At 60.7% G+C, this 27,203-nt stretch overlaps 1 protein-coding gene across 10 annotated transcripts in view; it reads right to left on the bottom strand.

The window, feature by feature from the left end:
- The window catches only part of BCOR (BCL6 corepressor), a 108,477-nt gene that overhangs the window by 28,402 nt on the left and 52,872 nt on the right, over positions 1-27,203 (bottom strand). For 4 of the 10 annotated variants that reach the window (XM_081808984.1, XM_081808989.1, XM_081808988.1 and 1 more), the window contains exon 1: positions 15,309-16,091. The exons of 1 other annotated variant lie outside the window; for it this stretch is intronic. The gene's annotated coding sequence lies outside the window, so the exon portion shown is untranslated. 5 more of the 10 variants (XM_081808986.1, XM_081808985.1, XM_006733557.3 and 2 more) reach the window with 5 other exon arrangements.

Raw genomic sequence — 27,203 nt, 5'->3', positions numbered from 1 at the left:
CTGACAGGACAGGAGGGGCACACAGGCCCCCGAGCAGCACCCGCCACCACCATTCCACGAGGACACCATTGTGCACTGAGGCAAAGGAGAGAGCTGTCTGGTTTTTCTTTTAAAGGCGATCTACCCTGGCCGACAACAAACGGCAGGTTGTAAAGGGAAGCGGCAGTGACTGAGAGGCTGGGATGAGCCAGGGGAGGGGAGGCAGCACCAGACCACGCTTGGCACCCCTCCTTTCTCTCCACTGGGCTCCTCCTGGCACCAGGCCACTTTTACTGCCTCTGCCCTTGAGGTGGTGCTCAGTTCAAGTCTGCACATCACACTTGTCAAGTTCACCGACAAAATGGAAAGCACCGCCATCGAACCATCCCAACTCCCACACGCCACGCAAGCACGAATGGTGCCCCTTCCTAGGGTCTCTCTGACCTGGCGCCCCTTGAGCCCCCATCAGGCGGTTATCCAGTCAGCGGCCAAGAAGGCCTGGGCAGGTGTGGGGGCGGGGGGAGCTTCTGGCTCAGAAGGCTGAGCTGCCATCAGGGAGACCAGAGAGTCTGCGTGCAGGGCGTGCTGGGGAAGGGGCCTCCCTCACTGCAGAGCTGGCGTGAACATGGTCACCACCACAGCCTCCCAGCTCCCACCCTCATCCACAGCGTGTCTCCGGGCAGGTGGCCGAACCTCGTCAACCTTGGTCCCCTCATCTGTAAATATTTGGCACCGCGTTTTCCAGAGGATTAAACTGCACTACGGACTTGAGTTTTGCTAGTACCCGCCACGCTGAACCCCATTAAACAGCATCTGACTCCACCAAGCATGTTGTGTGACAACCCCAGGTCGCCGCATAGCTTTTGTGCGGCAGTGGGAAGGCTGAGGCAGGGACACAGGGGGGGACAGGCCAGGGAGGAGTGACCTTCAGCAGAGCTGCGCGGATTTCATCAAAGCCCAACGCGAAGCTGGCGGGAGCCCTTCCCGGGGCTGCCCCAAGAGCAGACTGAGTTGCACAGCAGCACTTCTCTCCCGGTGTCAAGGAAGGGAGGGGTGAAGAAGTTCCTATTTTAGGATGGGGGGGAAGGGGAGCTGCGTGGGGGTAGAAGACGCCAGGAAAACGCTCTCCCGGATGTGCACGGTTGGGGGAGGGCCCTCCTGGGCTGCTTCCCCTGGGGTGTGTAGCTGCAGGGCACAGGGCAAGGTGGACCCCAAGACTGCCCCCCCAACGGGACAGGGCCATAGGCTTCCAGGGGTGTGGCTGAGGTTGGTGGCTGGCTTGGTCTACAAGCCCTCCAAGGGTGTTGGGGGGGGGGGTTGGGGAGGAGTGATCCAGCCTGCCCAGGCGCTGTCTCTTGGCACACTCCAAGCCGGGGCCATTGCCTCCGGGGGCGTCCCCACCCACGCCCCAAGTTTTGCATTAGTAACAGACTGAGCTGCGGGGCAGGAGGGGAGAGGGAGCGAGGAGGATGGGAAACTCGCGCGGCCCTGACCTTTCGAGCAACCAGAACCTTCCCTGCCTCCTCCCAGGGCACCTGGGTCAGAGCAGAGAGCCATTCGGGTCGGTCGGGGGGTGAACTTGGCCCTAGGCGGCCGCGGTGAGGGCGAGCGGAGGAAGGGCGCCCCCTCCCCCGCCTCAGCCCCGAGCGCGATCGGTCGGCAACAAAGGGATTTTCTCTCCCACCACACACACCCGTGCCGCTCCGGGCTCGCCCGCCCCTCCTCGCGGCTCCCCCACACCGAGGTCCCCCGCCGGGCCGCGCCACGGCACACGCCCACACCCTCGCGACGCGCCCCCGCCCGGCCTTCCAAGAACTCGGGCTCTCTCCGGGAGGCGGCCCGACCTCCCTCCCTCCGCAATCCCTAGTCTCCCGACCCCAGTTAACCCCTCGGGCCCTGTGGCCCGCGCGCTCCTCTGGGGTTCCCCCTTCCCGAGCCCCCGCCGCTGAATCTCTGACAAAAAGGAACTTTGGGTGCCCGCACGCAGACCCCTCCTGGCCATCATCCTGGGATCCTTCCGAGTAGACTGGAGTGTTATTCTCCATAGACGTGCCCCCCCCTCCCCCGCCCCGCAGCAAGCCAAGTGCAGCCAACTGTAAAGTGGGGAGGGATTCAGGGAGGGGAGGCCCCTGCAAGGATCCACGGGGAGAGTGGCTGCCAAACCGGGGTCGTCTGTTGGACCAACATGGGACACTTCCCCTTCTCCCCTGACACCAATGCAAGCCACCGCCTCAGGTTTTTGTTCCTTTCACTTTCTTTCACGGTGGTGCCACACACCACCACGTGGGCGAGAGAGGGCCCATTTGGAGGCTGGTGTCCCTCAACAGGAGGCAGCCCAGGACAGGAAAACCTAGATGGAATGCAATTAATCACCCTTACTCCCCCCCCCGCCCCCCAAAAACCCCACACCCCCTTGAGGCTAATCCCGACAGAGCGGGGTTGCCACTTGGGAGTCTGCACAGCCTGGGGGCAAATCCAGAATAAACCATCCATATCACAACTGCAGAGGGGGTGTCCATGCACTGCGATCTCCACCAGGATTTTGTAGGAATAAAACGCACTTCATGCCCCCCACCTCCCACCCCCGCAACGGAACAAGCTATACCGTAAGGCTATTAACATCGGCTATCGGGTGTACACGGGAGGCACAAAGGAACTTTTTACGCATAAAAGATGCATAACACACGGGGTCCTGTGATCTGCACCCAGGTTCCTTGGCTGGGTGTGTGTGCTGTCTGGGAGTTCTGGGAGGGCTGGGGGTGAGGGTCAGAGGAGGAGAGGGGCTCCCACTTTCTTGACGAGGAACAAAAGAAACCCTGTGTCTGCTACTCAATCTTGGAACTCGGAACACCCCAAACAAAGCTGCGGAACAACTACGGTATAGATGGGGGCCCATGAATTTTTGTAGCTGTTCAGAGCTTAATTACTCCTCCTTGATCCGTGGGACTAGACACGACACCGCCAAGGTTAAAATGCCCCGAACAGCGCCGAGCAGATGTGAGCGAGCTGGCAGACGCGCAAATGAGGCCTGCCTCGAAGCACGATAACAAGTGACTAATACATTGCATATCGTTGAAAGAAAATTATTTTTCTCTAATTTGCATTTGCTTGGGGGAAAAAAAAAAAAAAGCCAACCAGAGTCCCTCTTACAAGCCCGAGTCTAATCCTGGAAATACAGCCCGGCTGCTTTAAGAGAGCTGGAAGGAGGAGAAAGACTGCCAGTGTTTTGGCGTTGCAGGCTTGTTTATCTTTCCGCCTTTCCTCCAAGGCGAAACTCGTTTTGCAAGCAACATTCCTACAGAAAATGGCACACGTCATAAAAAGAGACCAATTTATAGAACTGGCACCGAAGTTCATGTATCACTCCAGAAGCATCTCCCAGCTCCCCACTGGGGAACCCAACTGGATATAGAAGTCCACGTTAAAACTCCGAGAGGGTAGACCTGGGAGGCTGGGGGCAATGAACTCAATTTGCAGATATCCTGGAGGCTGTACACCCAGGGACCAAAGTCACAGAGAAGGACAAGATACAGAATTAAATCAGCTCTAAATGATCCTCCAAACCGTGGGGGAGGGGGGGCAGCGCAGGGCTGTGAAGGCTCCAGTCTTGGGAGGGGGAGGGAGGGACTCTGACACCCTTTTGGCCCCAGGACAGCCCAGAAGCAGGCCCAACGTGTCTGGCCATCCTGGCCATCCTGAACCCACCTGCTTGGGCCAGCCCTACATCTCCAGGACTGGGGGGGGGGTGACTGCCGCCACCAACTGCTCTCCCTCCCGCCCTGGCACCTCCCCCCAGTGCCTGGCGGGCGACCAGGACCTCAGAGAAGGCCTGGGGCTGTGGGCATCTAGCTGATCTAAGTCACAGAGTGGGTGGTGCCGTGGGCACACCTCAGGGCCGCGCCTTTGCGTCCTACAGCTGAAGGCGAATGTGCTCTTGGAAATGGGAAGGCTTGCGAGGGAAGGTTAAGGGGTGTGGGTAATCAAAAGCCAAAGTGCACCCCTTCGCTCCCCGCCCCCCTTTGGGTCCTGAGCCTACACACCTGTGTTTCCAGCCCGGGGAAAGAGTGGTGAGTGCACAGAACACAGCGCCCGCCTGTCTCTCTAACTTGTCTCAGTAACAGAGCCACTTCAGAGGGGCAACGAGGGCCACCAGAGCCTCTGCGACTTCCAGACAGCCTTCGGTTAATAACACACTGTTTCCAACAAGCTTGCTCAGGGCTGCAAGTTACGTTCCCAAATCTTAAAAACCGTGCCTCTGAGCACCTGAGCACCCAGGTGCAGCGATCCTGGCCAAGCCCCTCTGGACAGTGACACGCGGGACCCTGTGGGCCCTCTCCCACCACGTCTGCAGGACTAGACGACACACCACACACCATCCTGCACCTCCGTGCCGATTCTGGGAGCCGCAAAGGTGTGTGTTGGGGCGGGGGGCGGAGCGGGGGGCGGTGCGACGCGCGGCTGACTTTTCCTCTCCTCCGAGGACGAGGACGCCGTGGCCAGAAAGCGGCGGCCACCTCTGCGGCTCTCCGCGGGCCTGCACAGTGCACGCTTTGTGTAAGCGCGGCGCTGCTCGTGCACCAACAGCTGTCACATTATTTGCACTCGCTGTAAACAGCCTTCACATTCCCCCCTTACCACACAGTTAAAGCCAGACTAACAATCCCCAGTTCGAGATCAAACCAACAACAGCAGCATTGTGTCTGCCTCCGCTGCCTTCGCACCAAGCCCAGCAGCTGGCAGGTTTCTCCGGAACAAGGGGACCCCCCCGCCCCCCACCCCCCAGGCTCCAGCCAAGGCTAGCCAAGGCAGCGTGCAGTTTGTCGCGGCTGATTGTAAAAGCGAAAGAGCACAGCCCTGTCGCCGGGATTTCTGTGCGGTTTATCAGCCCTCTCCCCGAGTTTGCCCCTCCTGGTGGCTGGGGGGAGGCAGCCCTCCCCCACTGCCTCGGCTGGGAAGAGAGGTGGTTCACACTCCCGGGGTCGCTTTCTCTGCTCGGCAAAGCCCCCGGGGCCGGGCATGGGCTTGGGGCTTGGGGCAGGGAGGCCTGCCGCTCCCGGAGCCCTGGGGCGCAGAGGCCAGGCGGCTCCGCACTTTCCGCCGCCCGCCGCCTCTGGCGCCTCGAAAATGGTCCGACTCCCTGAATACTTACTGGCCGCCCCACTGATCAAAATGTCTCCTTTATGATTTTTGGTTAAGTCGAACATTTCCATAATCGTCATTATTAGCGCAAATTACACGCCTAATCGGTCCTTAAATAGATTTTAATTAAATAATCATACAAGGCTCATTTTATGACTTAAGAAAGGCATTACTTTTCGTTACAAACTTTCCACCAGGATACAGACTCAGGACAGCAGACAAATACTTATTCTGTGAAAACTGCCAATAACTGATGGGCAGAGAGGATCCTGAAATGATACTGTTTCACCTTCTGGAATCCCAGCAGAGACCAGACATAACCACATCTGTGCAACTTTCCTCTTGAGAAGGAAGAGGGGATTCTCTTCCTCCAAAGGCTCACTTGCGCTGTCTTCTCTTTCGGGCCAGTAGAAAGAAGCCCCAAATGCTACTTTTCCTTACCCATCTGCAGAGACTCCTCCAGCTAGCTGTCTCCTTTAGAGACCACTCCTCCCCACCGCCATCCATCCAGTCTCCCCCCCTGGTCGGCCGAGAGACGGGGCGCAAAGCAGGCAGGGCTCTGCTTGTTAACTGCTGTGTAAAATGCTGTTAATAAAATAATAAATACAAAGGATGGAGGCTGCTGGTTCCATGGCTGTTTTGACTGGAAATGCCTTGGCACTTGTCATGTGTTTATGGGAGGGCAGACAACTCCAGGATTTGCATAGTTTGGACATTTCTGTACTTCATTTATTCTGTCCTAAATGACGTAGGCCTAGAGCTATTTCAAGTTTGCATTTGTACAGAACTGTTGAGTGCCTAAGAGCTTCTCCAATTAGACCAAGTTTTAAATCAGACCCAAAGCTGGACCGTCCCTTCTCCCTGACTCGGCCCCTTCTCCACCCTCTGCCTCTGTTGCTGGAGAAAAACAAACAGACCCTCAACGACGACCCCCTGTTCTTGCTCTCCCCACCTTCACCCCCTCTGGAGGCATCTGGGGCAAAGGTTAAGGTGTCTTCAGATTACAGGCAAGGCCCTGGCTCCACGGTGTGGAAATCACGGCAGTTAGGCGCATCCTGGCCATACTCTACCTCTAAAATAGTGAGCTAAGATGCGGGGAAAACTGCTGGCCTGGTAAAACCCACTGTTCACAAAACAATGTCAGCAAAGGCTGGGAGGCATTCTTTAGAGAGGGACCAGGGATTCGTGCCTACTGAAGCTCTTTCAGCACAAAGGCTTTTAGGGGAAGAAGGGAAAAAGAGGGAGGAGGAGGGGAGAGAGGAGGAGAGAAAGGGAGGGCTCCTGTTTCAGAGCAGGCATCCCCTGAGAGTCAAGAACCAAGTGTAGCTTCAATCAAACGCTGACTTCCCCTCTGGGAGTCGAGTAGGAAACCTGATCACAGTAGCTTACTACCGGCCTGGATCCATACAGGTCTGGTTTTCTTCTCATGCTGGTAATTTTTTAAAATACATATCGATATAAAAAAAGAAGCAATCCCTGGCAGACTTTATTGAAAACCACACTGAGACCTCGTAACATCCGGACTTAATCCCTATCAAACAAACCACAGCACCTCTGGCCTCTGCAGCAGGCCACCCCCTCACCTCTTCCAACCAGGTCTCACCCCTCCAGCCACTAGTTCCTCTCTCCCCTGAAAGAAGGACGGGGAGGCTTGCCAAAGAGCACCTAGATGCCCGGTTCTGGAATCAATTCCTAGCCAAATAATGACCCCACTTAGGGGGGGAAAAAAATCCAAGCCCTTTCATATGGAACCCTTTAGAGCGCAGAATGCAAAGAACTGCAACAAAACAAAGAGGAGCCCACGAAGGCAGACCAGAGAAAGATCGTCGGAGGCGAATTTAACCTGCGTCGTTCCCGGGACACTGGCCTAGGCAGGTCTCAGGAGGGCGGGAGGGGGGGGCATTGGGGAACGGAGGCGCACCTATAGGAACCTGATTAGTCATTCAAAGCAATCCCTAAATCCTCAGGGCCTACTATGTGCCAAGTAGTCTTCTTTGATCCTAAAGGTGGATAATTATTCCCAGTCTTACAAATGAAGAAACTTACTGAGGCTCAGAGGCCATAAATAACTTGCCCCCAAGGTCACACAGCTAGTAAAAATGGGCCACGGTCAAACTCAGTCCTGGAGTTGCGGAGAGGAGCCAATTATTGGTCTAATTGTGCCATTTGAAATCCCCAAGAATTTCGGAAAGCTTCCTTAGCCCTTGTCTTCGAAGACAGGCTAAGAGAAAAGCGTTGATGTAACGTATAACTTAGTCAACAAGGAGACCAGAACCCAGTTTCTCCTACACCCAGTAACCTCTTAGTCCACGTGAAGTCTTTCCCAATTTCCCGAGACTTCCTACACATCTCCCTACCCTAGAATACCCTGGTGTGAGGTCAGGGCTTCCAACAAAGCTCCACTTTCCCCTCCTTCAGGAGTCCAAAATAGGCAGGGGGTTGGTGGGTCGCTACTCTCAGGGCCCTGTAATAAAGTGCTGACTCCTGGTACTGGGGCTGGGCCTGCCACCCTAGTTTTGCCACATAAAACAATAAATCAAATTATCTAGATAGAGCAAAAGCCCTTTGGAAAGAGTGCGCCTACTCCTTTCCTAGGGTTTTAAAGAAAAATCCCAAGGACCAAAATGGGGTGGGGGAGGAAATTATGAGGGAAGTGGCTCGTAAGACGCCAGGCCCTACTGGACTCGCCCACCCCGGGGGGAGGGGTGTCCCCACAAAAGGCCAAGCCTTCTGAGACAAGCTAGGGACTGGATTATCTTTCATTTCTCCAACTTCTCATCCCAGAAGCGCGGGTCGGGGCCTAATATCGCCACCCCGCCCCATGCCCAATTTCCAGATCTGCCCCAGGCTTTCGGATGCTCCGGGAACTCTCCACACCCGACGACCCAGGCTGCACAGGGCTATCTCCCGCTCGGCTCGGTGGCGACCGGGAAGGGCAGGGGCTCCGGACAGTCGGCTGCCCCTGCGGGCTTCCCGGGGCCGAGCCCGTGGCTCCTCCAAGAGGCGGGGGCTCCGGATGTGCGAAATGGCTCCAGAAGCGACTGGGCCGGCAAGGGCCTCGGCAGCGGGAGGGATCGAGGCAATGGCGGCGCCGGGTCCTCACCCGACTAGCCAGCCGAACACGCCCCCGCCGCCCGGCCGCCCCTGGCTCCCGGCCAGTGCCTTTCTCTCTCTCTCTTTTTTAAACTTTCCGGCGTTGGCGATCGGGGCAGGGTTTCCAGCCTCCGCCCTCCCCCGCCCCCCCCCCCCGCCCCTAGCTCCGAGCAGGCCCTTCCAAACCTCCGGGGAGGCGACCCCCGCCCCGACACCGCGAGACAGCGGGCCCGGCAGACCCCCCCACACACACCTTGAGCCACCTGGAACCACCTGGAGCGGGCGGCTCCCCGAAGCGATCGGCGTCCGGCCGAGCGTGGGGCTGCTGCGTCCGGGGAGGAACTCCGGCAGGCGCCCAACGGTCCCCGCCTGCCCGCGGCGCGCGTGCAGTGCGCCTCACACTCGCGCGCGCTCCTTAAGAACTTACGCAGGGGGGAGGGGTGGGAGTGGGGCGGGCAGGGCCGCGGGCTTTTTTTTTTTTTTTTTTTAAACTCTTTAGTTGTAAGAGTTTTGGGTGTCCTGGCACGATTGCGAGCGCTCGGGTAGAACAATAGAAATAGGGGCTTGCCGGAAATGGTGCAGGAAGACCCCTATAACCCTATAAACCTCTCCTCCCCCTCGCCAGTTACTATTAGCATTAAAAGACCCCAGTGCCTTCAATGCAATGGTGCCTGTTTATAACTTTTTCCCGCTGAGTCCCCATACCCTGAACAAGTCTCCCTCCTCACATTATGAAATCACAAGGGCAAAGATCGCTCCCAAATCTGTGACCTCTGGAAGCTCTCTGGGACTTTCACCTGCTCTGGCCCTGGCACCCCGACCTGACTCACCCCCTCCCCCAGTAGTTTCTCTGGTTTGCACCTAGACAATAAATTTAGTTTAATTTAGCTTCCGGTCTTTAATTTTAGCAGGTCTCCTTTTTGCATGCAAATCAATATGGCAATTACCATCTAAAAGCTCGCCCAGCCCCGGGTCAATGTAAATTGATCATTGTCCGCCTTCCACAAAATAACACCGGGAGTCTGTGGTGCATAATGAGATTATACTGGAAACTGTCTTTTAGATCACAAATTATATTTTATGCTGTCAGGATCTTCTAGCGGACTTCCCTGTTAGTCTAATCACAGGGAGCCGAGCCTGTAGGTGCTGGGGGGGGGGGAGATGGATGGCTTGGGGAGACATAGCTCTAAAAATTAACCAAGTGAGGGACCCCCATTTCCGAGACCCTCGACTGAAGACAGGCACAGATGAGCCTGTGCCGGGAAAGGGGACCTTCTACAGAAATATCGCAGAAAAGCATCGTTCCTTCATTCCCATCCAACACAAAGTCAGATATCCCTCCCAGAGGAACACGTTGGGGGCAACTAGCAAAAAGCCGTCGGGCCGGGCTGGTGGTCGGGGGAAGTCTCGGGCCAAGTGCTCGCGACGAAGGCGGCTGGGCTACCACCCGGGCGGCCCGAGGAGGCTGTCCACTTCTGCCCCAGCAGCTTCTCAACCCCGCCGCCGCCACCTAGGCCTCAGCAGTGCAGCCTGCTTTGCAAACAGACGGAATCCTGTGGGCCATACACACTGGCAAAGCAGCTGGGGCGGGCCTTGGCCGGCCTCGGCCTCCCCTCCCCGAACCGTGTGAGCGGGCGGCTGAGGCCTCCGAGCAAGGATAAGGTCCTTTCTCGCCGAGAGCACCGCTCTCCCGCCCCTCTGCGGCCCCCAGGGCACGGGTGTGACCCTGGGACCTAACAAAGGGCCTTCTGAGCTCCTTTCGGCCTCGGGCTGGCGGGGGGAGGGGTGGGGCCAGCGGGAGGGAGGGGTTGGGCTCGGAGGCCGAAGTGGACCCTCGAGGTCCCCCACCCCGCCCCGCCGCGCCTGGCTAGCTCGGCCGGGCCCGGCGCCCTCGAGGAAACCACCGAGGTGGTATCGTCAGGGCTGCCTTGCGCTCCTGAGGACCGTCCCGGAGTTCGGGCGGCACTGCGGCCTGCAAGCCTCCCGCCCAGACCGCGCGGCCCAGCCCTGCCCCGCCCGACCCTGCGCGGGCTCCACCCGAGTGCGGTCTTCCCAATAAAAGCTGGAATTCCCGGCTGGGCTCAGACAAAGAGGGACCGCGGCAAATCGACGCCGCGGGCAAACCAAACCCTAGCCTAGTTTACGTGAGCGTCTGGGGTCGCACAGGCGCCTACCAACCCACCCTACACAGACCGTCCCCGCAAGGTCTCCTCCAGAAAAGAAAAAGAAAAAAAATTAAAGCATACCAAAATGAAAGCATACCTCCCCTTTATTGCTCCCCGAGGCCGAACTTCGCACTTCTTTCGGTTCTATCTTTATCAGTCCACCAGGCTGACAGCCACATCAGCAAACAGGACTTCAGAGGAGGGCCACCATCTATCTATTCCTCCTGACCTACTCTTCTTTTTCCTCCACCATCCATCCACTCAAGGTCAAGAACTCAGAATCTCTTAGAGATCCTCCTACCAGCTCCACACATACCCTCTCCCCTGCCCCAGAAGGGAAGAAATCATAACCAGAAGTACTACTGGTGAGCGAGGGCCATTCGCCCTTAGCTAGGCCGCTTTGCCCTCAGTTTCCTTCCAGCCTACGACACAGTTTTTCCCTGCCAGTGAGTGCACAAAGGTGGTTAGGCGGCCCACACTTCCGTGCCCACATTGCTCTCCCCCGGCAGGAAAGTCTTCGTCGGCCAAGGAGGAGTTTTTGTCATTCAGCCAGTGTATCTAAGCATGGATGTATGCATATGAATGCTTTTTGTGTTTCCAAGTGACCCTCTTCACACCTTTAAATGGGCTTTTGTCTCTGGAACGCACTTACAGAAATTCTGCCCCAGTTTCCAGCTCAACAAAGTCTGGGATTTTTCTCTTAGAATATCACTATAGGTCCCTGTATTTGCACACCCGTGTTTACATTCTCCTCGGCCAGTTCTTTATCTCTTATGTATCTCTTGTTCCATGTGGGCATCGGAGACCAAGTGTCTTGATTTGTTTCAGCACATGTCATCCAGGCGCACATCTTAATCTGAACATTCCTGTATAGCTCCTACACCTCCCCACTACTTACATTCTTGCTTTGCCCGTAATATGTGGCCCATTCCCAGGCTAGACCAACATGGGTTTGCAGTTTAAATATAACTAGAGAATCCCCTGAACCACAAACCCTAAAAGGAAGAGGATGGGGAAGGAGACAGAGGTGTGTTCACTAATGACTTATTCATATATAGGGTAACCCACCCACCAATTTCAACCTCTAGAAAGAACTAGACCACTCTCTGTGAGGTTATGTTTAAATTTTTGGACGGGCTCAATGTCGACCCCACGTTTGTGCATACGGATGCTCGATCTTGTACACATCCCTAACCAACTCCTGTTTAGAGGCTGTCTCCTTGCACATATCTGATTCTAACTCCCCACAAGTTCATGGTTAAAAGTGCCGTCTGTTTATACAGACAACTCAAGGACCTCTTTGCTGTCTCCAACGCATACCTGTACACACTGGCCTGGCATTTCAGTCTCAGGTCTTCCGTCTGCAGCAGTCTTGGTCAGAGGCCCCACCCCACCACAGCTCTGAGCCGACCTTCCCATTACTAGATCGTCTGCACGAATTCTCTCTGGGAGGTCTAGATCTGCATCTCCTAAACCCGGTTCCTTAAGTGAGGGTGCCTACTGTGTGTTCACGCCTCCCTCCCGTTGAGAAGTCCTGGGTCAAACTAGACCATCTAGCAGCTGCGTTTGGTTTGTCGAAGAATCGAGTCCAATGCATCAGGATGTGAGCGTGCAAGCACAGAAGAGAAAGGAAAACCCTAGGCCCAGACTCCCGCCCCGCCCCCTCCCTCCGGGGGGGCTACTCTGCCTCCAGGAATTTCTACAAGGATCTTTGCCCCCACTCCCGCATCGCACTCCCCCATTGCCTTTAAAGGGTTAAGAGAAATCCTCACAGCCTTCCCTCCACCCTGCTCGCAGGGCCCGCAGGCTTGTTCGCTCACTCGCTGCTCACGGGAGTCTGCCGCCGCCTCCGCGGCCCGCCCCCCCCTTTCCCGTCCTTCAGCCGGGAGGGAGCCTGCATGCCTGTCTAGACCGATCTATCACAGGCACACCAACAACACCCGCGAGAGCGCGGAGACCCTGCCCAGGTCCCCCTGCTCGCACGGTTCCCGGCGGACAGAACCCGGGGAGCGTGACCGCGCCTGCAGGGTGGGGGTGGGAGCCTACGGGCGCGGGCCGCCCCGAGCGCACGGCGGGTTCTCGCCGGCCCTGGCCCCGGCCCCCGGCGCTCCCGCCAGCCCGGCTGCCGGGGCAGTCACAGCTCTGCGCGCTGGGCAGTCCTATTTTTATCTTGTCTAATCCCAAACTGGGCGGGGAGCACAGGCGTCGTGCTTAGAGAACAAGAGATAGGCGAGGGAGGCGGGGAGGAGTCGCCAGGCAGCGACGCGAGCAGGAGCGAGTTAAAGACACAGTCGAGGCGACCGAGAGCAGGAAGAAAGAGCGGGTTGCGCGGGCCTCGCGGCGCCACACGCAACGCGCAGCCCGGCGAAGTTACACTCGCCTCTCCACCGCCCCTTGCTGCCGGTCCCTCCCCACTTCCCAGCCGCGCTCTCCGAAGCCCGGGCCGCGGGGCCCCGGCCTGTGTGGGAGGCAGAGGCCCGGCCGGCCCTGCAAAGGGCTGGGGAGAATCGCTAATGAGCTGTGCGGCCCATTGATCCGGAGAACACTTCCTAATTAACTCTCAGTCACCTACTGGTGACAGCGCCTCAAAGGACAGCGCTGGGGCCGTACGAGCCCCAGCCCCAACCTGCCTGCCGAGCGCCTGGCGCCCGAACCCCGCGCGCTCCCCTAACTACCCCAGGCAATCCTGGCGAGGGGCGGCGGATACCCGCACACTGAAGGCCAGCCTCCCATTAAACCTGGACGGCATATTAATCACCGCCAGCTCCCCCGCCCCCCCGCCAACGTCCCTCCACGCGGTGAAATCGTGCCCAAAATAAACACGAGAACCAACACTGCAAAGCCCAGACCAGATAACAGGTCGGGGGTGGAGTGGGAAGGGTCGAGAAGAAAACGTATTCTCCAAGTGCCCACGTACAGAAGTCTCCGAGGCCGACAATTAAAATGCCTTCCACACAAGCAATTCCGCTGGCAAACCCGAATCCAACACCTCGTAAGGATTGATTTCGGTCCGCGGTGTCCGTTTCCAGTGCCACAGGAAGTGTCAGATGGCTAGAAATACCCAACTCTGTCTGCGTTCGCCACCCACTACCTTCTGGGGTGGGCCATTTCCTCCCTGTTTTCACTTCCAGGCCATTTTTAAGGATTTTTCGACAAGAGGCTACCCCTTGCACCAAATACCACTACCCCTCCCTTCGCCTTCTCCCTCTCAAAAAAAAAAAAGAAAAAGAAAAAAGAAAAAAACCAGCTAAAACCCTGAGCTGTCTAGTCTAGACACAGAGAGGCTGTGAGAATACCTATTTGAAGCGCGCTGGTTTCTTTTTAAGGTTTGTTTTTAAATACACATAACCCTCCCCCCCCTTCCTTCGCTCTTCAATTCCCCCACCCCCACCCTTCAGACGCCGGCGGCGCGCGCCCTCACGCGCAGGCACTCACAGTCTCTAGCTGGAGATCGCGGACTTTCTGGAAAAGATTCATTAACAGCAAATTAAGCCTCGCCCGGCCTCGGCCTAGACGCGGCCAGACTCCGTCGTCTCAGGGACCCAGGGAAGTGCCCACTCGAAAATGCGAGCGGCGGAAAGCCCGCCGGGACCACGCGTGCCTTGAGCGCCCTGCTCCGCACACGGCGCCCCAGGGCTCGCTTGGTAAACAGCAGGCGCACGTCGCCGCCGCCGTGAGCCCCCGAGTTGGCGGAGGCTCTGCGGCGCCGCGGCCCGCCTGCTCCGAGCGCGGGCCCCGCGGCGCAGCGGCGCCTCGCCCTCCCCGCCTTGGCCGAGGATCGCGCCCGGGTGCGCAAGTTCCTCTTCGCCCTCAGCCTCTGCGCCGCACGCCCTCCGAGTGAGACCAACTTCCTCCGGCCACAGACACGCACACGCCCAAACAGCTTCCCCACCAGACTCCCCGCTGCCCAGTGGAGGGCCCAGGTCTTGCGCCCCCCCCCCCCCGGCGCCCGCGCCCTCCCTTCCCGCCGCCGCCCCCGCCCCCGCACATTCTCCCCCCGCCCCCGGGGGCTCACAACTTAAAACCTACCCCGCAACGTCGGGGAGGGCGTGGGGGTGGGAGGGAGCCTCGGATTATAATTTCAGAAGAACATTTAAAAAACAAAGCGTCTGACCTGGCTGGCGGGCGGGCGGGCCGAGTCGGAACCCCTCGCTCGGCTCGATTTCCTAGTAGTTTCTTTTCTTTCTTTCTTTCTTTTTTTTTTTTTTTTAAATCCACGTGATTCGCGCTTTGGGGCAAGCCAAGAAAAAACCCGGGACTCCCCTCCCGAGTTGCGCGGCGGCAGGTCGAGCTCGGCTCTGCCCGGGGCGCCCGCCACACACCCTCGCGCACGCACACGCCGTCGTTCCACTAGGAGGAACGACCGGCCCCTGGAGAGGCGAGACGAGGCGGCGGCGGCTGGGGGTTTTTACAGTTCTTTCCCGAGTCGAAAAAGAAAGCAGACGGGAACCCGCCGCCCTCCCCTTCCTGCTCGCGAGCTAACGCCGAGCCGAGCTTCCCAGCTTTCAGCCCAGCCGCCCCCCCCCCCCCGCGCCCGACTCGCGGCGCTCAGCGGCGACCGCGCTCCCGCGCACAGACACACACAGGCTGCAAACTTCCACTCCGCGAACTCCCTGCTCTCCTCCCAGCCCCCGGGGAGGCGGCAGGCCCCTCGCCGCGTCCCTCCCTCCCCGGTGCCCACGCGGGGCCGCTTAGGCTGGCTGCATTTTTAATAACTTACAGCTAGGAGATAAAAACGAAAGCGAGCCAAGCAGCCAAAGGGAAGCGCGAGGCGAAACCTTCGGGCTCCACCGGGTACGCGAGAGACTCGGAGGAGCAACCCGCTGCGGGAGGGGGCCCCGAGGGAGGGGGCCGGCTGCAGCCCGCGACGCGCCCGCCCGCCCGCCCGCCGCCCGCGCGGCCTCCCCGGGGAAAGGTGTTCCGAGCACTGACCTGAAATCCCCGGCCGGGGAGTAAGCAGGGAGCCTGCGATCCGGCGCTTTGAAGTTTTCCTCTCCCCCCCCAACCCCCGAGCAGAGTCGAGGCGGCGAGGAGGAGCGAGGGGCGGATGGCTGGGCGGGGAGAGGTGTGCGGGGTTGGAGGAAAGTGGGGTGGCGACGTTAGCGAGCGGAGAAGGAGCCGGGCCGGGGAAGCGCGGCGAGCAGCAAAGTTTGCCGTCCCCGGCTGCCCGCAGCCCGCTCGCGGTGCCGCGCTCGCTCGTCTCCCTCGCCGTCTGCTGCCAGCCGTCTGCCCTCGGGGTCGGCCCCGCGGAGGGGTGGGCTCTGGGCCGGGTGGGGGCGGGGCGGGGCGGGCTCAAAGCCTCCGGGCAGGTGGCGACGGCCCCGCGCGATCCTCCGGGCTCCCGGGGCTGGGCCGGGCTCGGCCGGGCTCAGCAGCTCCCGCGCCGCCGCTGCTGCCGCCCGCGCTCGGGCAGGAGCCCCAGCGCCATGTTGACGGATCGCCGCGAGCGCCCGCTCGGGCTGGGTGTATGTGAGTGTGTGTGTGTGTGTGTGTGTGTGCGCGCGCGCGCGCGCGCGCGTGTGTGTGTGAGTGAGTGTGTTGGCCAAGTCGTCCCTGCGCGGCGACAGCGCGGCTTGGGCTCCCCGCCCGGCGGCTCGCGGGCTCCCCCTCCGCCACCGCCCGCCTCGCTCCCGCTCTCGGTCGCGGTCTGGGCTCCGGCGCGTCTCCCCCGCAGCCGCCGAGCTCGGCCCGCGTTCAACGAGGAGCGTAGCTCTTCCTCACCTTGCCGCTGGGAGCCCGGGCTCCGTCTGCCGCCGCACGCCGCGATCCCAACGCGTCCCCCTCCCCGGTTCCCTCCTCTTCCTCCTCCCCCTCCCTCCGCCCGCCCGCCCTCCCTCCCTCCCTCCCTCCCAGCAGCCGCCTCCCCTCCCCCTGCAGGCGCTGCGCTCGGGCGACAGCCGCCCGCCCGCCGCCGCCGCCTCCAGCTCTCGCAAGTTTGAGCTCCCCCAGCCTCCGCTCACCCTCCGCTGCGGCGCCTCGGCGGTGGGGTTGCGGAGGGGTGATTCCCCAAGAAAGGTTTGCCCGAGTTTCCCCAGCCGTCATCGATTCCCGGCCGGGCGCGTTTCACCTCTCTGGGTCCGGAGCCCGGACCACTTGGGTGGCTCCCCCCACTCGCCCCTTGCCCTCCCCTCCCCCGCTCGGACCGAGTTGGCTGCGCACACCCGGCCCGGGCGCGCGTCCTGGTTGAGCCAGAGACCGGCTCGGGCGGCGGCGGCGGCGGCTCGGGCGGCCGGCTGTGTTCCCGAGCCGAGGGGATGGGGGGCGGCGGGGGCGGCTCTCCCAGCCGCGCGCCGAGACTCCCCTCGCTACCCAGAAGGCCAGTGGAGGACCGCAATTACCATAAAGCGCCTCGCACTCCGCGCAGCCAAAGCTGTCAAACCCCAGCGGCAGGCGCCGCTGCCTCCTCTCGCCACCAGCGCTGCGCTCTCCCGCTCGCGCGTCCCCTCCGAGACCCGGCAGAGCCTGGCGAGTGCGCGTCGGCGCCCACCCTCGCCCTGCGTCGCCCCTTCCTCCGGGAGGAGCCCTGGCCCATTCTGGTGCCCAGAGAGCTACCTGCAAACACCACGCCTGGCCCCGGTGGCCGTTCCGCCCGAACTCCGCACCCGAGTTCCCCGGACGTTTCGATTGTGTGGGAATTGTTTGGAGAGGCGGGGGCGTGGGGGTGGGGTGGGGAAGGCAGTCAGTGGGGCACAAGGAAGCGGGGGTGGGGGCGGCAGGGGAGCGGAGATCCGCCAGAATTTCTCCCCGTTTACGGGCATTTCGTAGTCTGCACCTCAGACGGTTGGAGGCTCTGTCCTGGCCCCTCGGCCCCCGGCCTCGGGAGATTATCTCCCGCGTTTTATTTTCCTTGGCAGGGAGCAACTTTTGGCTTACACCGTTCGCCCCATAAATTTCCACTCGGTAACGTCGTGCTGATCGGTGCTCGGCGGCGGCGTACAGCCTGCGCCCGCAGCAGTTCAATTCAATTGACACGTATTGAGCTTCGCCAGCGCACCCCGCGCGGTACTGGCCGCGGGGGGAGGGCGGGGGCCGGCGGGCGGGAGGGGGAGGCGGAGAGGCGAGGTTCCGGCCTCCCCGGAGCGCAGAGCCTCTAGGGCGAGCCGTGAAGCCCCAGTTCGTGAAGCTGGCGGGAAGGGGTGGGAGTGGGGGAGGGGTATTCCGGCCTAGCCGCACCCAGACCGCGGGCCCGGACCTCGCCGCAAAAGGTGATCCTACTGGGCTCTTCGCTAGAGTCTTTTTATGCTGGGGGTGGGGGAAGTCTCTTTCTGCCTTAAGGACAAGATGGTGCAGGCTCGATGAGAACATCAATCCGAAATGGAGGTAGCTTGTAAATCCACACGGAAAGTTTTAAAATATCCTGGAGTGTCTCCATGCCAAAAATAATCAAAAGCATCTCAAGTTGATTACGAAGTCAAGGTCAAGGCCAAAATCAGCTCTAGCTAGCAGAGCCCTTTTAAAAATTAGACTCAATACTGACTGCGGGACTGGTGTTAGGTGCGATGTTATTTATTCTGTTTTAGTTCTCAGTACATAGTTATAAAAAGAGCTCTTTTCAAAGCAGAAGTGAAACATCTCTACCGTTTGAAACCCGAAACTTCTGGCAGAATTAAATCTTCAGGCTCCAGAGCTGCTTATAACAACTGATGTAAAAGACAGGCAGGCAAGTGCCCCCCCCCTCCCCCGAGAACAGTGCCCAGCCCTGCTGGGCCGTCACCACTTCCAGGACCCGCGCCTGCATAATGGAATGCACGCCTTTTTCTTCCCGGTCTTTCTGGAGGTGGATGTCTCTGAAAGCAAACCCACACATTTTTTTAATCTCCGGTAACAAGCAGAAAGACACCTGGACTATTACGCTGTAAAGCTATTTTTTATAAAGACATTTTAGGGCCAGACATTAAAAGTTATTAGACTGAACGCATGCGAGTTACAGACACAGCTGGAGAAAAGGCCTCTGGTTGTGTGTTGTAGCAACATTTCTTTCTGAAGCGACTCCTTTTATTCAAAACAAGTCTAAAATAACCAGGAAGGCTGAAGTTGGGTATTTGTGGGGAAACTCTCTGAACGTGGTTCCAGGCAAGGAGGCCGCCGTGCCACTGTGGGCCGCGCAGGAGAGCTGGCCTGGCTGAGTGTGGAGCCGTGCCAGGCTCTTCCGGCTCGGTTAGGCCGCCGCAGAGACCCTGGCACCGTGCCCGGCCACCTTCTCTCCCCTTCCCATGCGTCCCCAACTCTTCCCCCCAGGCACAGGCTTTTCCCGGAGTTAAGAGTTGCATGTAACCGTCCAGAACTTTTGGAAAATCCAGGAACTAAGCGAGACAGGGAGCCTGCTGCCTCTCAGAATCCTGTGGCCTCCTGGGGCTGCTGACAAAGGGGCCTGTTTGTCTAACTTTAAAAGTCCTAGAGTTAAAATGAATTGGGGGGGGGTGCGGTGCTGTAAATGCGAGGGGGCCGCGAGGAGGGCTGACTGTGGGAGAAATTTGATGCTGGAGACAAACAGGCCAGTAAATTCGCCTTTGACGTAATTTGCAGCATTCACCACCACCACCCCCCGACTTTTTTAAGGAGCCGGGCCTCCATGGTATCCCCGTGCGGGCTGGTGGGATTAAAGGGTTTCGCTTCCATCTCTGAGGGATACATTTTCCAACTCTGTGGGATTTTAAAAATATCTTATTAAGGGAGTCCTAAGAGGCATGAGTGTGTGTGTGGGGAGGGTGGTTCGTGACTCACTGGGAATTAAAATGTGAGATTTTCCGGAGGTGCTTTAAGGCAGGGGAGGGTTGGGAGTTTACACCTATTGGCCCGGTTAGTTGGAATTGTTCCAGGGAGGAGGAGAAGAAAGCTCACGCAGGGCAGTCCCATTCCGTGTCCCCATTCAGGAAGGGACTCCGGGAGCTGGGGACACCTCGGAGCCTGCAGAGCGTTCATGCAGCCATGGCCTTCCTGGGCTCCCTCCTCCCCTGCCCTCCCAGGAGTCCCCCGGGGGGCGGGGGGGGGTCAGGCTGCTATACCCAACACTCAGCAAGGGGAGGATTTCAATGAAAGCAGGGGAGGAGGCAGAGAGAGGCAGTGGATGAGCGCAGGGGAGGGGGGCAGCACAGGCAGTGGAGAAAGAAAGAAAGGCTCAGAAAGGAGAGGTGCGGGGCCACACCTCTCCCACCCACCTCTTGTCCCCTTGGAAAGGTCTCTCGGTTAGAACATATGGCTGGACCTCAGGCTCTCTGGCACTCTTCTGCTGCAGATTCTATCCCGGCCCCGCAACTAACTAGGCAAGCAGGTTGGTACCTCAGGGAGCAGGCCTGGAGCCTGGCCACACTTTTTGGCCCAGGCTGATGGTGCAAGATCTGCCAGGGCCCCTTCCACACCTTCAACCACCACCCAAGTCTGGGGGAAAGGCCACGCATCCCGTGGTGAGGTCCTTACCTGGTATTTGGTGGACCCTGGGGTTCCAACATTGTGGGTGCAATTCATTTGTAACATATGTGTATGATCTAAAGCATAAAGCTCTGTAGGTCCCTGGTGACGCTCTTCAGAGGCTGTTCTCACATTTATGCCGCTGATTATTGTGATAGGTGGGATCTGGGTGATCACAGATAGTGTATTTTTACTTCATATGGTATGAGCTAGCCTCTTAATGGTAACTATTTTAAACAACACATACTAACAGTCTTCCCTGGTTACTGCGTAAAAGAACTCTGGGCTTACCTAGTGGCCCGGAAAAGATTTACTAGCCTACCCCCTCCAAGCACGGGGCATCCTTGTTCCTGGGATTTCGGTCATCCGGAAACATCTAAAGGTACCTGCTTTCCACGGCAGAAGTCTCCTAGACTTAGGGGTCGCCAGGTTGAAGATGGCGGCTCTTTCTGCCTGGCCTTTGAGGGGTTATTGGGCGTTTGGAGGAGGAGGGTCCGAGAGGCAGGCCCAACGTGATAGCACCGACTGCCTCTTGGAATTTCTGGTCTGGGCTCTATTAGTGTCAGGCTCTGAGCTCCTCCAACCCAGGCACCCGTGAGTGAGCTGCCCTTTGGTTTACACTGAGGGGCTCGCTGGGTAGATGGGTGTCAGCCTAAAGAGTATAAAAAGGGGGCGGCTTCAAGGAGGCCTTGTCTTGTGCTCCACCTGGCCCCAGCTTAAGAGCCCTGGAAGCTGCCGCGCTGGGCCGGATGCTCCTGCAGATAAACCCGGACGCCACGACCCGCCCTGGCTGCTTACTTAGCAAGGGGCCTCCTATTTTACCCGGCTGGGGGCAGCGAGTGGGAACCACGGGGTGAGGGGGCGGAGAAGCACCAACTCCTCGCTTGCGGACCTGGCCGGCTGGCTTTCCTCCCCAGCCATTTTGTATCCAGCTTCCTTCCTCCACTCCCCGGGGGAGCCCTGCGGATAGCATCACCCGGAGCCCGAGCCCCTTCGCGGGCACCACCCGGGGACTGGAGGGATCTGGAAGGCTCCACCAGCCCCTCCCTCAGGGCAGAAAGGGAGTACGGCCCAGCAGAGGGAAGTGCGGGGCTGATCTGTCTCTAAAAGCCTCTGAGGCCCCCGCAAAGTCGGGCGTAGGCGTGAGTGGCGCCGGGTGGTGGCCTCGGGAAGGTCAGCCGGGAGCAAAGCTTGGGGCCAGCGCCAGGCTGGGGATTCCACACAGCCTAATCCACGGCACTTTTTACCTGCTCCCAGGGTCCCTCAGGCCCACTCTGCTCTGCCTTCGCCCCTAGGGGCCCCCTCCCCATCCCTGCGACCCCGTTGCGTTAGCAGCCGCGCAGGCCCTGGCTGCGAGTGCGGGGGGGGGGGGGGGGGGGAGGGGGGCTCAGGGTGGTTTGTGTTGCGAGGCCTGACAGAACCTTCTGTGTGCGGCGGAGGGAGGAGGCTAATGCATAATGCACAGCGCCTGGAAGCCCGGCCATTAGCGGCCTGTCGGTGACACAGACAAACGACTGAGAGAGAGGGAGGAGATCCAGCTCGCTCTGGAGTTTAAATATACCAGCGTGGAGGGGAAACGCCATGATTTAAAAGTGTGTGTTTGCAGACACTTGCATATATTTTAATGATTTCCAGCAAGCCATGCGTCCCAGTCTTGCATCCCCCTCCCCAAAAGGGGTATGTGTATGGGGAGGAGGAATGAAAGCAGAGTGAGAGGCCTCATCCCGAGACCCACCACCAGCTTTTGAGACAAGAAGGGAAGGAGAGGTTGGTTATGGCAGCACAGAGAAAACAAGACCTAGGGAAAGCCACACGACCCAAGGCCATCCCCAGAATTTTTTTTCTTTTTTTTTTTAAATCTGGCCATCGAAGCTTTCCATCCTGGACTGGACCCTCTAGTTGTACTAGAAAGGCCTGGAAGAATAAATCCCGCCACCCTTGCTCCCACACCCCTCCCCCGCCCACATTTTGAATCTTGCTTTTCCACTGACAATCCAGAGACCTCCTTCCTCCCCGTTTAACACACCAGTGTTTTTTAGCAATTAAGGCGAGAAGGGGGTGGGGATAAAGATAAGCCAATTTTTTTTCCGCCATGCAAGTGTGAAAGATAAGATAACGCTAAGCTGGGGCAAAGCGGCTGCTTACAACCTCCCCTCAGCGATTTTGATCGGTCACTTCTTATCTCGCAAAAATGCTCCTTTCGAAAACTGCATCAAAAAAAGGAAAAAGGCCGAAGGAAAGCATTTTCATTTGGAAGTGACATTTAAACCCCACCCCCTCTACACCAGCAACCCCCCGTCCCATCCGCGGGGCTCCCCAGGAAAAGTTGCACCTCGACTCCAGGGTTTCAGGCTTTCTTGTGGGGAGGGGAGGTAGGATTACTAGTGTAATTAGGCTGAATAAAACCAGGGATGCGCGATGAGGATTTATCCTGCATCCAACCTCAGGCTCGCAGCCGGGTTTTCTTCTCTTAGTTACTGACCAGTGTTTGTTTCTCCATCGCGCTCGCGTGTTGAAACTAAACAGGTAGTTAGTTATATTTGGGAGGGTCATAGAACTAGGTCAACACGAAGTGGTTGTTAATGCGACATAATAAGAACCTCTGCTGGGTTTTGCAGGCCCCTGCCAAGGAAGAAAAAGGTATCATGCACCCTAGAACCCGAGAAGTCTCAGCCGAACCGGGCTCTCGGGGAGTTTTGTAAAATCCTCCCCACCCCACCCCACCCCACCCCACCCCCGCACAAATATTTCACGAAGGGGTTTCCGGAAGACTTTGTATTTGTTTAGGGAGGTTTCGGTATTGAACTCAAGGCCCGCAGGGCGGCCTGTAAACTCCCCCCGGCCCAGGCGCTGGCTCCAGATCGCAAACAACAAGGCTGGCGCCCCAGGCCGAGTTGCTGAGCCACAGTGCCCACCTCCGGCTTAGAGCTCCGAGGCTCCCACCACCTCGCCCCCCCCATTCCGGGCTCGAGCCTCGGCGCCGCCGGACGCGCACCGATTCTGCCCCCTCCGGGCCAGGCTGCGCGACCTACAGCCCGGGGCCAGCGCGGCCGGATTGTCCCCCGGGGAGCCGAAACCGCCGAGCGGGGAAACCCCTCCTCTCGCCCTTCCCCGAAAAGCCTGGCCGCGGCGTAGGCGCCGAGCGAGCGGGCATCCGCTGACAGCCGGGCCTCACGTAAGGCCTACACGCGTCCCATTAGTCAGCCTGAGTTCCCCTCGGGCGAGCCGTCTGGCGCGGCCCCAAGGCCGGGCGCGGGCGGGGAGGGGTGCGGGGCCGCAGCGAGCGGGGAGCGGGGCGGGGGCGCGGGCTCTGCGGGACCCGGCCGGGCTCGGTTCCGCGTTCCTGGGCCCGCGGGTAAGCTGAGCCGCGGGGGCTGGCCGGCGCCGAGGCGCCGAGCTGCGCTTCACGTGCCCGCCATATCAGCGGCCGCGGCGGCGGCGGCGGCGGCGGCGAGGAGAGGGGGCAGGGAGGCGCGCCGCAGCTCCCGCGGGGTCTCCGGCTCCCCGCCTCCCCCCTCCGCGCTGGGGGCTGGGCCGGGACCACCCCGCAGCCCCCTCGTCCCCGCTCCAGCCGAGAGCGGCGCTGCCAGACGCCGAGAGGCTCCTACGGCGCTGCTCCGAAAGCTGCGCGGAGGCAACAGCCAGGGGAGGGTGCTCCTCGCGGCCGCCCCGGGAACTTCCCAGCCGCCCCGCCGCCGCCGCCGCCGCCGCAGTCACCGGGACCGGAAGCCCTCGCGCCTCCCCGAACGGCCTCTGCTGGCCCCCAGGGTTGTTCCAGACGAGGGCTGGCCGCGCGTCACTCTCCATCCCTCCTGGCCCCAGGCGGCCGCCCTCGCCCCGGGGCATCCCCAATTAAGCCCGGAGGACCCTTCTCGCGGTCCAGTGAGACCTCCTTCGTGACCGCCATAAGAGCCCCCCACCCCACCCCGCCCTCCAGTCCCAGTCCCGCAGCTGGGACGGGAGGGGCTCGGAGCCGCCACTCCGGCCGGGCAGGAACACCTGCTCCCGGGGCCCTGCAGCTGGGCTCGTGGTGCCGGGAGAGGCTGCCTACTGTTGTGTGCGGAGATCGCGGAGGAGAGCACGGGGCTCCGAAGCTCTGGGCCAGGCGCAGCCGCGTCTCGGCCGCCCCCACCTCCCACCCCTTCTGTGCGATCACGCTCGAAGCCTGGGGATTCGGGTCTCCTGGGGGATTCGAAGGGCCGCCACCCCTGGGATCCGACTTCTGTCCTTAAGAGGTCGTTCGCAAGACAGATGGGGCAAAACCTGTTTTGGGAGCCTTCCCGGTGTCCGCCCCCGCTCTCCCAAGCAGACACACTCATCTCCCCTTGGCCCCGACTCTAGCCTCTGGCGGGGGACGAGAGTAGGTCATGGCGGCACCGGCACCTCCTCCCCCTCCCCCGAAGGGGCTGGTATGGGGTTCGGACTTTGCCACTCAGCGTGGGGAGGGCGGATGGACCCTCCGCTTCTTCTCCGTGCCCTGAGGAGATCGGGCGGCGGAGATGACCTGCGCTGCTTGCCCTGCCTCACCGCCCCCTCCCCCGTTCCGCCCTCCCCGGCGCTCCTGGCCCAGGGCCCGGCCGGGGAAGGCGTTGTTTTGCCAGCGGGGGCCGAGCGAGTGCGCAGAGAAAAGCCTCCCTGCTCTAATGAGAGTGCACACAGCGCTGCAGCGAGGAGGATGATTACCCGGCGGGCGGGGGGGGGGGGGCGCGCGCAGGCCCGGGCCGCGGGCGGCGTGTGCGGCGGCCCCGCGGACCCGAAGTCCCCGCCTGTCTGGCTGCTAATCGCACGCTTTCTGCTGTTACGGAGGCAGGCGGGAGCCGGCGGCCGAGCCCAGCGCCGGCGACTCGGCGGGTGACACGGAAACATGGCGCAGCGCCCCTCCCCCGCCCGCCCTCCCCGCGCTCCCGCCTCCTGCCTCACACTTCCTCCCGCCCGCGCGGCTTTTGCAGTTCTAATGCTCTGCTGTCGGCCCGGCACCATTACGCTAGCAGCCGCTTCTCGGCGGCCCCGCGCGTCTCTTTCCCCTTTGTTTTCCCGGTCTATAGAAAACGTTTGCTTTTGTCCCGAGCTCTCGTTAAACCAAACTTGTGGTGGCAACGGAAGGCGGTGCGGGCGGGGAGGGGCCCGGGGATTTTGGCAGCAGCCGACCAGAGCGTGGTGGAAACTTCTCTCGCTGGGTTCCCCGCCACCCCGCCTTTCCCCCCCGTCCCCCCTCCCCTCACACACACAGGCCAGCCGGCCTGCCGACGCTTCCCCCTTCTCCCCCGAGAGGCCTCAGCGCTCCAGGAAGGAGGTCTGGGCCAGAGGGACTGTGACCAGGGGTGAAGAGTCTAGGGTGCGTGTCTGCGAACCCCGAGTTTTGGGGCACTCGGTAACCTCGATCCTTGCAGCCCTGACTGGCCTCTCCCTCCCTTTGGTCATTCGGGGCTTTGTATCAGCCGGTGGAGAAGGAAGGGGAGGGAAGAGAAGAAAGTGGTTTGTGTGTGTGGCTTTTCTATTACGGGTTTGTTGGAATCTCTCACCCCCAACTGTACAGCCTCCTTTATAGGATCTAGGGCGAGAAGGGGGAGGGGGAACGGGGGCTCCACGGGGGGAAGGGTCAGAAACCTAGGCCTGGGAGCTGGATCGTACTCTACTGGCCGACTCAGCCACATGGCCCGCATGAAGGGTGGGGCGACCCTGCAGAGTCGCGGACGGGAGGGCCAGGTCCCTGGATCCAGGAAACGCCAGACCTCCCTCCCCTGGGCAAGAGCGCAGGTCCCCCCTGGCGCGCTCCCCAGCCCAGCGCGCACGCCTTGGCTCTCCGCACCGGAGCTGCTCAGGCGGCAATTTTTTAAGCCTGCAATTAAGCGAGGCGTCGCCGTGTCCTCTGCTAGTGTCGATCCTGTCAGTCGCACATGGCCTTGGTGCTCCGGTCCGAGGCCCCGCGATTAGTCACAGGCTCGCTTCGCTCCTTCCCTAATCCGCCTCTGCAGGCAGCCTGGGGACGCGGCCGACTTGGCGGCGCTGGCAGGGAGCCACCGCGCGCGGGGCGGGCCGCCTGGCCACTACCAGCCCCGCTGCGCCCGAGCCGGCGCGGGCCCCAGGGTGCGGGCTTGGGACTCCCTCCCCCTTCGCAGCCCCCAGGCTGGGGCGGCGGCGCCCCTCCTCCTCTCGCCCCACTCCCGGGCCTGCGAGATCTATTTGTGTGGTGTCATTTGCATAAAAATAGGACAAGTGTTTCAGTGCGTTCGAACGCGGGAGGCGAAATCCTTATTGATGTGTCTGTGTGGAGCCCTCGGTTGTCGGAGCGGTTTGATTTAGGGTGTTTGTGTTGCCTTCTGCGAGAAATGAGAGGAAATCCTGCGCAACGCCTTCGGCGGCCCAGGCCCCCCAGAGCATCATCCCTCCTCTGCGCGGCCCAGAACGGCCCACCGCCTGGACCCCAGCGCGCCGAGTCCACAGCGAGCAGGTTGAGGGCCAGGCGGGCGGCCCAGTATGACTCATAAAACCGGGCGGCCTAATCACCAGCTGCCAACCCGTTTACGTGGGGCGCTTCCCAATGCTCCCTTCGCCTGGCCCGGGCCTCCAGCGGGCTCGCCCCGGACACGGATAGAGCCGCTCAGTAGGGGCTAATCAAGTGGCCGCTCCTTCCCGGCGGCAGCGCGGCTTCCCATCCCCGGCGACCCCCGCTCTCCCGGCCTTCGCGCCGCTCGCCAGCAACTCCTCAGCTTGGACAAATAGCTGGGAGGGCGCCGGCCGCGCGGAGCCAGTAAATCAATCATTAACTCCCCGGCGAGGCCTGGCCAGCGGAGGGAGGGAGCAGGGGACAGAGCCGAGTGCGCGGGGCGAGCGCAAGGCCCCCCACCCCGGGCTGGGAGCCGTCCACGCGCCGGCGAGCAGGGTGCGTGAAGGCGGGTTTCCCCCACCTCCCGGAGGGGGCCTCTCGGTCCCCTCCAGAAGCCTCCGCCTGCCCGGCCTCTCACGCCCGCACCTTGCCTCGCCCGGCAGGTCGGGTTACTGTGCGGCCCCGGGGCGGGCTTGAACATTAACGAGGCGCCCGGGGCCTCGCGGCCTGCTCTCCCCAAGAGAGCCTGCCGCGCTTGGGCGAGCTCCTCAAATCCGGTTGGGCTCCTCCACACTCGGGCTTGCCAAACCAAACTGATCGCCCCCGTGCCGCGCAGCCTCCCCGCGGCGCCCTCCCCACGGAGGCCACGGTGGGGCGGCACGCAGGGGGTTAAAAGCTCCGGTTCGCCCTGGCTCCTCGGCGGCGCTGAGGAAACGCTGATCAAAGTGCTTACGGGGAAGGAAACACACGCACACTCGCGCCTGGGTCGAAGAAGGCCGACTGGAGAGACGGCTCGGAGCCGCCTGCCTCGACCCGCTTCCCACACTCTCGGGAACGCAGTGGCGGCGGCGGCGGCGGCGGCGGCGGCGGCG

The sequence above is a fragment of the Leptonychotes weddellii genome, chromosome X (assembly GCF_054177405.1).
Source record: "Leptonychotes weddellii isolate Sample4059 chromosome X, ASM5417740v2, whole genome shotgun sequence".
In the NCBI taxonomy this organism is placed as follows: Eukaryota; Metazoa; Chordata; class Mammalia; order Carnivora; family Phocidae; genus Leptonychotes; species Leptonychotes weddellii.
Note: the sequence above shows the minus strand (reverse complement) of the source record. Positions and strands in the feature narration are given on the sequence as shown.